The following is a 16,308-nucleotide window of genomic DNA, read 5'->3' as shown; positions in this document are numbered from 1 at the left end:
TTGGACCATTTTTGAAGCGAGATGTCCACACTCCTGAACATCCCTGTTTCCGATATGATAGTGATGTGGGAACGTGAAGGGACACGTAAAGCACAAAAACGTGCAGGCCGACCTCGTCTGTTGACTGACAGAGTCCGCCGACAGTTGTAGAGGGTTGTAATGTGTAATAGGCAGACATCTATCCAGACCATCACACAGGAATTCCAAACTGCATCAGGATTCACTGCAAGTACTATGACAGTTAGGCGGTAGGTGAGAAAACTTGGATTTCATGGTCGATCGGTTGCTAATAAGGCACACATCACGCCAGTAAATGCCAAACGACGCCTCGCTTGGTGTAAGAAGCGTAAAAATTGGACGATTGAACAGTGGAAAAGTGTTGTGTGGTGTGACGAATCACGGTACACAGTGTGGAGATCCGATGACAGGACGTGGATATGGCCAATGCCCGGTGAACGTTATTTGCCAGCGTGTGTAGTGCCAACAGTAAAATTCGGAGGCGGTGGTGTTATGGTGTGGTCGTGTTTTTGATAGAGGGGGCTTGCAACCCTTGTTGTTTTGCGTCGCACTATCACAACACAGGCCTACATTGATGTTTTAAGCACTTTTTTGTTTCCCTCTGTTGAAGAGCAATTTGGGAATGGCGATTGCATCTTCCTACACGATCAAGCACGGCCTGTGGCGGAGTGGTTACACGAAAATAACATCCCTGTAATGGACTGGCCTGCACAGAGTCCTGACCTGAATCCTATAGAACACCTGTGAGATGTTTTGGAACGCCGACTTTTTGCCAGGCCTCACCGAGCGACAGCGGTACCTCTCCTCAGTGCAGCACTCCGTGAAGAATGGTCTGTCATTTCCCAAGAAACCCAGCGGCACCTGATTGAACGTTTGCCTGCGAAAGTGGAAGCTGTCATCAAGACTAAGGGCAGGCCAACGCCCTTAGCGATGGAGGGCGCCACGAACTTGTAAGTCCTTTTCAGCCAGGTGCTCGGATACTTTTGATCAGATAGTGCATTAATTCTATCATCTGAACAGAAGTACGTAGACTTATACACTGACAGAAATGGTAAGTGCTACTCCATAAACATCTTAACCGAACACTGCCAAAATTTCCGTTTCCTACAAGGCAGTATGAGGAACGATCTATGATCATGGGACACGTGATCAGTACGTTACAAGTCCCTCCAGTCATTACTGCTAGTAGATGAATCCTGATGATGCCGCTGCTTCTTTATTCAAGCAGTTCTTCACCTGGCCTCATAAGACTTAGATAGCCTCGCCCCAGATCTTCCTACCTCAGTAAAATTCATTGAGGTGGCCGGAATCAAATCCAGATCCTTCCACGCCGAAGGGAGCAATGCAATGCTAACCATTTGGCCATGGGGGTGACAACGGTAGAATTTTGCGCAGAGCATAGTCTAATCATCATTAACATTTGGTTTGAGGATCATGAAAGAAGGTTGAATAAGTAGAACAGACCTGGAGACAATCTAACCTGTAAGCAGTTCAGTAACCTAGGGCAAAAAGGACAACAGATATACTCGCTGACGGAAGACACCAATCAAACACAGTGTGCAATAATGATCCATGGAACACGCTGAATACACTGACACAATCTCTGCAGCACTACACTCCGAATGCTTGAGAAGATTGTATTGTGGACTACAAAATATGCAGCACTAAGGCAGATTCCACAGGATATATTGAGCACAATGACTAATTAGCAAGCAATAGTCAAAGATGCACTTAATATGAGACATTTATTGAATAGCAGATAACTAATAAGTTAACGAATATAAACTAGGTACATACAGCGACCGTTTATCATACACAATGTGTCAGTATAAGCCCATAAATGGATGTATATACAGATGAAGATTGTGACTGGTATTGTACTAGAGTGACGCTACAAGCCTCTACATAAATGTACATATTGCATTTAGATATTGACAGTTGTAAACATTACTCATTTGACATTCTACATGTTACAACTAAACACACCAACACAGTTGAGCTACAACACTTCAGTTGTAAACATTACTCATTTGCCATTGTACATGTTACAACTAAACACATCACCACAGTTGAGCTAAAAGACTTAGAATTAAGAAAGTAACATAGGAAAATTGGAGTAGATCGGTTGTCCGTCACTCGGCGAAACAATCCGAGGCTTTGGCTTCCGGCTGCCAAGGTGGTGGGACATATCTCTGTTCTATACTCTATCCTATCTTCTTTTTGTGTCTTCTTAAAAAAAACTATTATAATTTCCTATTTGCCATTTCATATAGGGGAGAGTCCCTTACCTTGATATACATTGCAGAATTTCACTCTGTAAGAGTAGTTAAATTATTTTCTTATTCCACTTTTAAATTATCGCATCACTTTTTGTGTGCTGCAGCCTTTTTTGAAATGACAAAAATTAATCCAGAAAATTAAGATTTTTTCCACATGTGTAAACTTGTTCCAATGTATAATATGGTCATGTACCTAGGAACAATTATTCGATTGAAATTGAAAAGCATTGCAATCTACAAAATATTGTCGGTACTGTATTTAATTGCCTATCTGTACATTCTTACTCTACTTCATACCAGTAATCAGTAAGTGAAATCTAATTAAGCAGAAGTATTATCAAAAATCAGTTACAGGTTGAATACATTTCGAAACAGAAGCTGTTGGAAACTAAACAGATTTCTGTTTTCAAGACAGATAAAACTCCTAAGACATTAAAGAAACTCACTTCATTTGCAAATATGAGATAATCCGTGGTAAAGACCTAATTCAAGGTACAAGATTATGCACGACCGACGACGTATATCTTAACCTTCTACATGTTATATAAATAATTCTAAAAAATGTAGCAATTTACTCATCATCAAATTCTGTACCTGAAGAATTAACAATATATTCCAAATAGCTTAAATATACATATAACACTTAAATGTATTGAACGTGAAACGTTTATGTTGTGTCGGCAGACTTGCCAACACTACGCACACTAATTGAAAGAGGCGGTCAAGATGCACGCGCTAACTCACGAAGGATGGGATGAGGTCTGAAACAGGAGACTTAATGAATGCTATAAAGAAAAGTACGTAGCTCCTTTGGTACTTATCTTTTAATCCATCCTTTGTATACATCGTTCTTGATGAGACATCTGGAGATTGTGGCGATACAAGTGAGACTCTTTAGATACAAGCTATATAAGGCTAATGGCGCCTTGCTAGGTCGTAGACATGAACTTAGCTGAAGGCTATTCTAACTGTCTCTCGGCAAATGAGAGCAAAGGCTTCGTCCGTATAGTCGCTAGCAACGTCGTCGTACAACTGGGGCGAGTTCTCGTACGTCTTTCGAGACCTGCCGTGTGGTGGCACTAGGTCTACGATCACACAGTGGCGACACGCGGGTCCGACATGTACTAATGGACCGCGGCCGATTTAAGCTACCACCTAGCAAGTGTGGTGTCTGGCAGTGACACCACATTCCTCCCCCGCAAATCGGCGAACGGTCGTGTTATAAGGCTTCCGCCCGCCGTGGGGAGGACCCCATGTTGACGTATGCGATGAGGTGGGGAGCCTAACAACAGGCGAGGCTGTGCCACCCGCACCCGGCCATTCGGTCCGAGGGGAGCTAGGAAACGCCTGAAAACCTAGTCCAGGGTGCACGTCAACATGCGGTGTATGCGCCCGTAGAGAGACAGGAGGGGCCGAAGGGTCGACCTCCATGTGGTCAGGGCACCCGACGGGCGAAGACGACATCTGGTCCGGAGCGGGTAAGAGTTCCATGGTGGAGGACAGCCGGTCACGGGAAGCGAGCGGCGGCGCGTGACCCAGGGATGCGCCAGGCGGTTGCAGCGACGCGTCCACTGCGGGCGGCGCCGGCGGGAGAACAGGCGGCGGCGGTGGCGCGTCGCCATGAGGCAAAATGGAAGGCAGCGTTGGTAACACCTGGGGATGAGGCGAGCCAGTAGATGGGTCCCCAGGGCGCTGACCGGACGGCACCGTCGCTGAAAGCAGACGGGGAGCGGCAGAACCCAGGCGACGTCAGAGGCGCAGCTGATTGAGATGCCGACGCAGCTCACCAGAGGCCCCCAAAACCAAATACATCGCGCGGCCGAGGCAGCGAAGAATGCGCCCTGCGAGCCAACGCCGTGAACCGCGATAGTTGCGATAGAAAACAACGTCGCCAGCAGCAAAAGCAGTAGTCTGCCGCTGCACTGGAACCTGATGCGGCGGATGCAGCAAAGACATCAAGGTTCGATGAGGACGACCATGGAGCAACTCAGCCGGCGAGCGACCATCGCGGGGCTGAGAGCGATACGAAGACGAAAAGAGCAACAATGCGTCCTCCCTAGAATGCGACTCTTTCAACTTCAACATCTGTGACTTGAAAGTCCGGACCAAGCGTTCAGCGGCACCGTTTGACTGAGGCGAAAACGGCGCGGATGTCAGATGTTGAATACCATTGGCCTTGCAGAATGACTGAAATTCTGCGGACATGAATTGTGGGCCATTGTCGGAAACAATAGTCTGTGGAAGACCCTCAATGCAAAAAATAGCGGACAACGCTTGGATGGTGGCAGATGACGTCGTGGAAGACATCCGGACAACAAAAGGAAAATTACTGAAGGAATCCACCACAACCAACCATCTAGCATTCCAGAATGGACCAGCAAAATCGATATGTAAGCGTTGCCAAGGGGAAGTGGCTGTCGGCCATGCAAAGCATTTCCGCGGCGGGGCGGATTGTTGTTCGGCACACGTCACGCAAGAAGAGCACATATTCGTTATCGCAGCATCGATTCCGAACCAAGTACAGTGCTGACGAGCAAGTTGTTTCGTGCGCACTATACCCCAATGTCCTTGGTGAAGAAGCCGTAAGACAGAGGACTGTAACGAACGTGGGACCACGACTCTGGATTGATCATTATCCGAACGCAACAACAAAACACCACGTCGTACAAAAAGTCTCTCCTTGTGAGCAAAAAATCGGCGAACCAACGGATCCTCGATCCGTGACTTTGACAAGGGCCATTGCGTAGCAACAAAACGCAAAACAGTAGCAAGGACAGGGTCAGCAGCTGTGGCTGTAGCGACACGACGAAAATCAATCGGAAACGATTCGACCACGTCATCGGTTTCCGAATCAATGAACATGCAAGCAAGTTCGGATGAATCGAATGCTTTATCCTCAGCAACAGGCAAACGGGACAACGCATCAGCGGTTCCGTGCTGAGCAGTGGACCGATACAAGATATCGTAGCGGTACTGCGAGAGGAAAAGAGACCAGCGAATGAATTTCTGCGCTGTACGTGGAGGTACAGGCTTGTTCGGATGAAAAAGCGATGTCAAAGGTTTGTGGTCTGTGATGATGGTAAAGTGACGACCATACAAGAAATCATGGAACTTAGTAACACCAAACATGAGAGCTAAAGCTTCTTTCTCTATCTGGGAATAATTGCGTTGCGCAGACGAGAGCAATTTTGAAGCAAAGGCAATAGGACGATCATGCGATCCATCTTTGTGCGCAAGCACAGCACCGATCCCGAATTCCGATGCATCGACCATCAACAAAAGGGGTTTCTGGGGATGGAATGGCGTAAGGCAATTATTTGAAAGCAACGCCGATTTCAACCGGCGAAAGGCGCGTTCGAATTCCGTCGTCCAGACGAACGGAACACCTTTACGGCGTAAGCGATGAAGCGGAGCTGAAATGGAAGAAGCATGGGGAACATATTTATGGTAGTAATTAATTTTTCCCAACACACTCTGGAGCTGTTTCAAGTTCTGCGGTGAAGGCAAGTCCTGTATGGCACGGAGGTGCTCTGGACGCGGATGTATGCCTTGGGCATTAATTACATGTCCCAGATACGGTAAGTCACGAGCAAAAAACACACATTTGTCCTTCCTCAAGCGAAGACCATTTTGTCGCAATACCTGAAATAACGTTCGTAGGTTGGCTAAATGTTCGGCTTCTGTCTGTCCGGAGATCACAATATCGTCCAGATAGTTCGCAGCAGTAGGAACCGACGTACAAACAGTTTGTAAATATCGCTGAAACAAGGCAGGGGCGGATGCACACCCGAATGGCAGTCTTTTGAAGCGGTACAACCCAAGATGCGTGTTAACCACCAATACGCGCTGGGATTCTTCGTCCACCGGTATTTGCAAATACGCATCGGCTAGGTCCAACTTTGAAAAGTATTTACCCGGGCACAGTTTATCAAAAAGATCTTCCGGGCGGGGCAAAGGAAAAGTTGCAGTCACAAGTTGTGGATTCACAGGTGCCTTGAAGTCCACGCAAAGTCTCAATTTTCCAGAAGGTTTTGGCAAAATTACTAAGGGTGAGGCCCAGAGAGAAGCCTGCAAACGTTCAATTACACCTTGAGATTCTAAACCGTGTAATGTTCTTGCGACCTCATCACGCAATGCGTGGGGAACATTGCGCGCTCTGTAAAATGTCGGTTGCGCGTTCACTGTCAGTTCCAAATGTGCTTCACAGTTCTTAGCGCAACCAAGGCCCGGTGCAAAAATGTCTGCAAATTCCTCACATAGACTAGAAACACTGGCTGATGGCACAGTCTGGTTCACTGATAGGACCCGATTGACTATGGACAAGTTAAACAACTGAAATAAATCTAAACCAAACAAGTTCACTGCCGTAGAAGAACGAAGGACGTAAAATGACACAAGGTTTGTTTCTTCCTTGTATGTGGCAAGAAGGCTGCACTGTCCTAACACAGGTATCGGCTGTCCTAAATAACTATTGAGCTGAACATTTGCGGCACGCAACGGAGGTTTGCCCAGTTGTTTGTACGTGTCTTGATTGAGCAATGAAACTGCAGCTCCGGTATCGAGCTAGAATGGTATCACTTTGCCTCCAAAGTCTAAGTCTACAAAAAGTTTATTGTCCTGCTGACGACAAGAGCGACTTTCACGTGCAATTTGAACTGATACAGGTACAGAAGCACTTGCGACTTTACGGGATTTCCGGCGACGTCGACAAACACTTTTTGTGGGACGAACACAGTCACTGTTAGATAAATTGGCACTGGACGGGGTGGAATTAACGACATGAATGTCCATGGGCGAAGGTCCCCGAGCCCGATTGTCCCTGGTTCGATTCCGGCGCGAAGCAAAGGGCCTGGAATCGTTGTGATTGTCTGATCTTAGCTTTTTCTGGCAAACACTTTGAACATGTCCTTTCTTATGACAGTAAAAGCAAATAGCGTGGCGTGACGGGCAATTGTCACGCGAATGTCGAGTTGCACACCGCGGGCATGATTTTAGAACTGCATTGGCATGCTTACGCGGCACACGTGTTTGCGAGCTAGGCTGCAGCTGCGCTGATGTGCGCGAGGGCCATTTAGCGTCCCGTGCTGCGCGCCCGGTGGGCCGGTCAATGCAACACACTGTTGGTGAAGTTTCAAATGATTCCTGAGCAAAGTCAAGTGTGTCTTGCCTATCCAATATGTCTATCACTTGTTGAAGGGAGGGATTAACTAGTTTCAAAATCTGTTCCCGTATGCGAACATCAGAAACGTTCTGTGCTATTGCATCACGCACCATAGTATCTGAATACGGAAGTCCACATTCACATACAAAATCACAATCCCTAGTAAGTCCTTGCAATGTTGCAACCCACTCCCTATTAGTCTGACCGGCTGTACGTTTTGTACGGAAGAACGTATACCTTTTTGCAACGACATTAACTGTTTCTTTGAAATAGGCATCTAAAGCAGACAAAATTTCGTCGTAGGACAGAGTTGCTACGTCGCGTCGGGGAAACAATTTCACTATCACACGGTAGGTGGACACACCGACACAAGAAAGCAAAAACGGCTGCCGCTCATTACCTTGAATTCTGTAGGCGGCTAGATGGAAGCCGAATTGTCGGGACCATTCCGGCCAGGTCTCATGGGCTGCGTCAAAGCTACGAAACGGAGGTGCAACCGCGTGTGTTGGCTGCGGTAGCGAGGAAGCGGCGGCGGCCGCATCGTTTTGCAGCGCACGTTTACCCTGGACGAGCTGTCCAAGGGCATCCAATAACGCCTGCGTCTGCTGATTCTGCAAGCGATAAAATTCGGACAGTACATCTGGCGAAGCCATGACACAAGGAAATGTAAGCAATTAGAACAAGATCCTGATTGATCCGCGTCGCCAAAATTGTTGTGTCGGCAGACTTGCCAACACTACGCACACTAATTGAAAGAGGCAGTCATGATGCACGCGCTAACTCACGAAGGATGGAATGAGGTCTGAAACAGGAGACTTAATGAATGCTATAAAGAAAAGTACGTAGCTCCTTTGGTACTTATCTTTTAATCCATCCTTTGTATACATCGTTCTTGATGAGACATCTGGAGATTGTGGCGATACAAGTGAGACTCTTTAGATACAAGCTATATAAGGCTAATGGCGCCTTGCTAGGTCGTAGACATGAACTTAGCTGAAGGCTATTCTAACTGTCTCTCGGCAAATGAGAGCAAAGGCTTCGTCCGTATAGTCGCTAGCAACGTCGTCGTACAACTGGGGCGAGTTCTCGTACGTCTCTCGAGACCTGCCGTGTGGTGGCGCTAGGTCTACGATCACACAGTGGCGACACGCGGGTCCGACATGTACTAATGGACCGCGGCCGATTTAAGCTACCACCTAGCAAGTGTGGTGTCTGGCAGTGACACCACAGTTTACATATGCTGTGCAAAACACAACTTCATGGCTAACAATGACAAAAACTGTAGTAATTGGCAGAAATTGCTTACGGTGCTCGCTAGAGCATATTACTTCGTGTGATTCTAAAATTAATCACTAGACTGAAGTACCGACCAAAAACATCGAGTGTTTCTAGGTGCACAATCTTCTAGGTGCAACACTCACTCATACATACTTGTGAATCAAAGTGCAAACGGGGAAAGGTGGCACTTAGCAGTTTGAGATGGGGATAACCTCTAGGTACTCTCAGTCCTCAGTGTCAATTGCAGAGGTTAAGAGAGCCAAATGTCCAGCAATAAGAAACTGGACACCTGGCCATAAAAATATAGGAGCAATAAAAAAGATAACAGTATTACAGAGATTATGGAACAACATTTTTAATTGTAAGATACTTTCAGGGCGATTGTGGACTCTGCGCAGAACTTGTTGGTAATGATCTGTAGATTAAAACTGAAATAACTGCAAAAAAGTGGAAAACTAAGGAGCTGGGACATGGATAAGCTGAAAGAACCAGAGTTTGTTGGGAGTTTGAAAAGGAACGTTAAGCAACTATTCACTGCAATAGAGGGAAGGAATACAGTAGAAGATGAGCGGGTAGCGTTGAGAGGTGAGACAGTGAAGATAGCAGAGAATGAAGTAGGTAAAAAGACAAGATCTAGTAGAAATCCTTAGATTCCATAGGAGACATGGAATTTAACTGATAAAAGAGAAAATATGAAATGAAGTAAATGAAGCAATCGGAAGGGAATAAAAAGTCTAAAAACGTTTTGACAGAAAGGCTAAATGGCTAAGCAGGAATGGCTAGAGGACAAATGCAAAGCCGGCCGCGGTGGTCTCGCGGTTCTAGGCGCGCAGTCAGGAACCGTGCGACTGCTACGGTCGCTGGTTCGAATCCTGCCTCGGGCATGGATGTGTGTGATGTCCTTAGGTTAGTTAGGTTTAAGTAGTTCTAAGGTCTAGGGGACTAATGACCACAGCAGTTGAGTCCATAGTGCTCAGAGCCATTTGAACCATTTTTGAACAAATGCAAGGCTAGAACCACGGCAACTAAGAGAAAGATAGATGCTGCATGTAGGAAAATTAAAGTGGTCTTTGAAGGAACGAGAAGCAGCTGTATGGTTATCGAAAGCTCAGATGGGAAACCAGTATTAAGCAAAGAAGAGAAAGCTGAAGGGTGGCTATACAAGGGAAATGAACTTGAAGGAAATACTATAGGAAGGTAAAGGGGAGTAAATGAAGATGAGATGGGAAATATGATACAGAGCACAGAAAGACCTGATCCAAAACAAGGGCGCTGGAGTAGACGACATTTCCTCACAACTACTGATATCTTTGGGAGAGATAGCCATGACAAAACTAATCCACTTGGTATCCAAGATGTATTAGACGGGGGAAATACCCTCAGACTTCAAGAAGAAAGCAATAATTCCAATTCCAAAGAAAGGAAGCGCTGACAGGTGTGCATATTATCGACCTATTAATTTGATAAGTCGTGGTTGCAAAATGCTGACCCGGATTATTTTCAGAAGAATGGAAAAACTGTTAGAAGCTTACCTCGAGGAAGATCAGTTCTGGAGAAACATAGGAATACATTGAGGCAGTACTGTTCTACAACTTATCTTAGAATACAGGTCAAAGAAAGGCAAACCTACCTTCATACCATTTGTAGACATACATAAAGCTTTTAGTAATGATGACTGGAAAAGACTCGTTGAAATTCTGAAGGCAGCAGGAGTAAAACACAACTTCTACAGAAACTGTAAGGCAGTTATAATTGTCGAAGGTCATGAAAAGGAAGCAGTGATTGAGGAAATAGTGAGACACAGTTTTAGCTTACCCCCGATGTTATTCAATTTGAACACTGAGCACAGCAGTACAGGAAACCAAAGAAAAATTTGGAGAAGTCTTAAAGTTCAGCGAGAAGAAACAAAAACTTTGAGGTTTTCTGATGACATTATAGCTCTGTCAGAGACGGAAAAGGACTAGGAAGAGCAGTTGAACGAATTGAATGATGATTTGAAGTCGTGTGACTAGGGCCTTCCGTCGGGTAGACCGTTTGCCGGGTGCAAGTCTTTCGATCTGACGCCACTTCGGCGACTTGCCCGTCGATGGGGATGAAAAGATGATGATTAGGACGACATAACACCAACACCCAGTCCCTGGGCGGAGAAAATCTCCGACCCAGCCGGGAATTGAACCTGGGCCCTTAGGATTGACATTCCGTCGCGCTGACCACTCAGCTACCGGGGGCGGACGGTATTATGAAGTGAGGATATAAGATCAACAGCAACAAAAGCAGAACTAGGGTAATGGAAAAGAGTGGAACTATGTGTTTTCCCATTTGCCCAGTAAAATAACAGATGATGGCCAAAGTAAAGAGGATATGAAATGTAGACTGGCAATGGCAAGAAAACCGTTTCTGAAGAAGAGAAATTTGTTGACATCGAATATAAATTTAAGTGTTATCTTACAAGTTTTCTGAAGGTATTTATCTGGAGTGTAGCGTTCTACGGAAGCGAAATGTGGACGATGACCATTTCAGACAAGAAGAGAGTAGCAGCTTTTGAAATGTGGCACTACAGAAGAATGCTGAAGATTAGATGTGTAGAGAAAGTACCTAAACGAATTACGAAAAAAAGACATTTGTGGCACAGCTTGACAACAAGGGATCGGTTGATAGGACACATTCTGAACCATGAATTTAGTACTGGAAGTAAGTGCAGAGGGTAAAAATTGTAGAGTGAGATCGAGAGATGAATGCAGTAGGCAGGCACAAGTAGATGTAGGCTTGTAGGGCGTAGTTACTCGGAGATCAAGAGGCTTGCATATGGCAGGGTAGCGTGGAGTGCTGTATGAAACCAGTTTTTGGACTGAAGACCACAACAACAACAACACAACTCTGTTCCGGTAAGTAAGCTATTTCAGCTGCTCGCTTCTTTCTTCATGTATGTCTCAACAATATGAAGCCAAGTTTTCCAAATGCTGGTGTTCATTCACTCCCTTAAGCTACTGCACACATACATCAAGAAAGAAGTGACCAGTTGTAATAATATACTGCAACTGGTCACTTCTTTCTCGATGTAGGTGTCAACAATATTCAGTCAGGTTTTCCAATTGCTGGTGAGACGAACGTTCTGTATGTTGATCCGCTTCCTGAGGTGCTTCACAAAGTTTCACACACGGCAGTGCAGATCTCATAGGCACCAAGTACCAGCTCAAGTTCCGTGTAATCTTGCTCTAAATTGTTTTGGAATTGCTGCGATTACAGAAGAGGCAGAAGTGTTGCATAAATCGGTTATCATCCAGCACTGCACACTTATCGTCCTCCTTGTCTGGATTCAGTCTGAAGGAAAAAACCACCTGCTTCCAGAAGTTTCATCCTGGGAAATGATTCTGGGTTGTGTGATTCTTTGTCTAGGTCAGAATTTGTGGACAGTACAAGTACGTAGCTGCCAGCATCTGAATTCTGTAATTACCATTCTGTAATCAGAGCAATTCGAAAATAATAAAGAGCACGATTTATACGGAACTGGATCCGTTACTTGGTGCTGATTAGAGCTGCGCTGTCATGTGGGAAATTTCTCCACATAGTTGTTTGGTTGGTTGGCGTCGAGCGCTTCAGTCACCGAAACAGTGAAGACACGCTGGAACTTTCCCCGTTGTTCCAGTGGAGGACCGGGTCGCTAACTTGACCTCAGTGCTGTCGTCGGCCGTGAGGATGAACAGTGGTCCCCCGCATTGTCATCGCAGAAACAGCAGGACCAAAGTGCCCTTCCCATAGAGTTCGCCTTCATCGGTCGAACGGCGTATCTTCCAATACTTCAGCTGGTCAGTACCCCATCGACTGGAGGAAGCGAACGCAGAGAGGAAAACGGCACTTTGGCTCTTCTCTTCCTGCGGTGAATGCGAAGTAGCCTTTGCCAATCACTTCATAGTGATTTGCAGACTTCAGATGTGAATGTAGAAAGGCAGCATTGATAAGCACTAAAAATAACAAAAATAGGCATGCATTTATGCACTAAAATGCTAGATATATGCACCAAATTCGCGGGAATACTTACTAAGTACCACAAATATGTGCTATAAATACATATATCTATATTTAACAAAATACATAAATCTATATTTAAAAAACCCCCCATGAACCATGGACCTTGCCGTTGGTGGGGAGGCTTGCGTGCCTCAGCTATACAGATGGCCGTACCGTAGGTGCAACCACAACGGAGGGGTATATGTTGAGAGGCCAGACAAACATGTGGTTCCTGAAGAGGGGCAGCAGCCTTTTCAGTAGTTGCAGGGGCAACAGTCTGGATGATTGACTGATCTGGCCTTGTAACATTAACCAAAACGGCCTTGCTGTGCTGGTACTGCGAACGGCTGAAAGCAAGGGGAAACTACAGCCGTAATTTTTCCCGAGGACATGCAGCTTTACTGTATGATTAAATGATGATGGCGTCCTCTTGGGTAAAATATTCCGAAGGTAAAATAGTCCCCCATTCGGATCTCCGAGCGGGGACTACCCAGGAGGACGTCGTTACCAGGAAAAAGAAAACTGGCGTTCTACGGATCGGAGCGTGGAATGTCAGATCCCTTAATCGGGCAGGTAGGTTAGAAAATTTAAAAAGAGAACTGGATAGGTTAAAGTTACATATAGTGGGAATTAGTGAAGTTCGGTGGCAGGAGGAACAAGACTTTTGGTCAGGTGATTACAGGGTTATAAATACAAAATCAAATAGGGGTAATGCAGGAGTAGGTTTAATAATGAATAAAAAAAATAGGAGTGCGGGTTAGCTACTACAAACAGCATAGTGAACGCATTATTGTGGCCAAGATAGACACAAAGCCCATGCCTACTACAGTAGTACAGGTTTATATGCCAACTAGCTCTGCAGATGATGAAGAAATTGATGAAATGTATGACGAGATAAAAGAAATTATCCAGGTAGTGAAGGGAGACGAAAATTTAATAGTCATGGGTGACTGGAATTCGTCAGTAGGAAAAGGGAGAGAAGGAAACATAGTAGGTGAATATGGATTGGGGGGAAGAAATGAAAGAGGAAGCCGCCTTGTAGAATTTTGCACAGAGCATAACTTAATCATAGCTAACACTTGGTTCAAGAATCATAAAAGAAGGTTGTATACCTGGAAGAATCCTGGAGATACTAAAAGGTATCAGATAGATTATATAATGGTAAGACAGAGATTTAGGAACCAGGTTTTAAATTGTAAGACATTTCCAGGGGCAGATGTGGACTCTGACCACAATCTCTTGGTTATGAACTGCAGATTGAAACTGAAGAAACTGCAAAAAGGTGGGAATTTAAGGAGATGGGACCTGGATAAACTGAAAGAACGAGAGGTTGTAGAAAGTTTCAGGGAGACCATAAGGGAACAATTGACAGGAATGGGGGAAAGAAATACAGTAGATGAAGAATGGGTAGCTCTGAGGGATGAAGTAGTGAAAGCAGCAGAGGATCAAGTAGGTAAAAAGACGAGGGCTAATAGAAATCCTTGGGTAACAGAAGAAATATTGAATTTAAATGATGAAAGGAGAAAATATAAAAATGCAGTAAATGAAGCAGGCAAAAAGGAATACAAACGTCTAAAAAATGAGATCGACAGGAAGTGCAAAATGGCTAAGCAGGGATGGCTAGAGGACAAATGTAAGGATGTAGAGGCTTGTCTCACTAGGGGTAAGATAGATACTGCCTACAGGAAAATTAAAGAGACCTTTGGAGATAAGAGAATGACTTGTATGAATATCAAGAGCTCAGATGGCAACCCAGTTCTAAGCAAAGAAGGGAAGGCAGAAAGGTGGATGGAGTATATAGAGGGTATATACAAGGGCGATGTACTTGAGGACAATATTATGAAAATGGAAGAGGGTGTAGATGAAGGTGAAATGGGAGATACGACACTGCGTGAAGAGTTTGACAGAGCACTGAAAGACCTGAGTCGAAACAAGGCCCCGGGAGTAGACAACATTCCATTAGAACTACTGACGGCCTTGGGAGAGCCAGTCCTGACAAAACTCTACCATCTGGTGAGCAAGATGTATGAGACAGGTGAAATACCCTCAGACTTCAAGAAGAATATAATAATTCCAATCCCAAAGAAAGCAGGTGTTGACAGATCTGAAAATTACCGAACTATCAGTTTAAGAAGTCATAGCTGCAAAATACTAACGCGAATTCTTTACAAACGAATGGAAAAACTGGTAGAAGCCGACCTCGGGGAAGATCAGTTTGGATTCCGTAGAAATGTTGGAACACATGAGGCAATACTAACCTTACGACTTATCTTAGAAGAAAGATTAAGAAAAGGCAAACCTACGTTTCTAGCATTTGTAGACTTAAAGAAAGCTTTTGACAATGTTGACTGGAACACTCTCTTTCACATTCTAAAGGTGGCAGGGGTAAAATACAGGGAGCGAAAGGCTATTTACAATTTGTACAGAAACCAGATGGCAGTTATAAGAGTCGAGGGGCATGAAAGGGAAGCAGTGGTTGGGAAAGGAGTGAGATAGGGTTGTAGCCTCTCCCCGATGTTATTCAATCTGTATATTGAGCAAGCAGTAAAGCAAACAAAAGAAAAATTCGGAGTAGGTATTAAAATTCATGGAGAGGAAATAAAAACTTTGAGGTTCGCCGATGACATTGTAATTCTGTCAGAGACAGCAAAGGACTTGGAAGAGCAGTTGAACGGAATGGACAGTGTCTTGAAAGGAGGATATAAGATGAACATCAACAAAAGCAAAACGAGGATAATGGAATGTAGTCAAATTAAATCGGGTGATGCTGAGGGAATTAGATTAGGAAATGAGACACTTCAAGTAGTAAAGCAGTTTTGCTATTTAGGGAGTAAAATAATTGATGATGGTCGAAGTAGAGAGGATATAAAATGTAGACTGGCAATGGCAAGGAAATCGTTTCTGAAGAAGAGAAATTTGTTAACATCGAGTGTAGATTTAAGTGTCAGGAAGTCGTTTCTGAAAGTATTTGTATGGAGCGTAGCCATGTATGGAAGTGAAACATGGATGGTAAATAGTTTGGACAAGAAGAGAATAGAAGCTTTCGAAATGTAGTGCTACAGAAGAATGCTGAAGATTAGATGGGTAGATCACATAACTAATGAGGAGCTATTGAATAGGATTGGGGAGAAGAGAAATTTGTGGCAGAACTTGACTAGAAGAAGGGATCGGTTGGTAGGACATGTGTTGAGGCATCAAGGGATCACCAATTTAGTATTGGAGGGCAGCGTGGAGGGTAAAAATCATAGAGGGAGACCAAGAGATGAATACACTAAGCAGATTCAGAAGGATGTAGGTTGCAGTAGTTACTGGGAGATGAAGAAGCTTGCACAGGATAGAGTAGCATGGAGAGCTGCATCAAACCAGTCTCAGGACTGAAGACCACAACAACAACAACATATTTAAAAAATAACTAAAAGATACAAAGTAAGAAATGCATGCAGTCAGAAACTGTTATTAGCGATTTCTAATGTAAATTTAATCTCACTGACGAAAAGGAGTCTAATCTGTTACTATGAATTATTAAATATTTTATCATGTTTTCTGAAGTAAGTGGATAATTAT

This window comes from Schistocerca nitens, chromosome 4 (assembly GCF_023898315.1).
Source record: "Schistocerca nitens isolate TAMUIC-IGC-003100 chromosome 4, iqSchNite1.1, whole genome shotgun sequence".
NCBI lineage: Eukaryota > Metazoa > Arthropoda > Insecta > Orthoptera > Acrididae > Schistocerca > Schistocerca nitens.
This window is presented reverse-complemented; position numbering follows the sequence as displayed.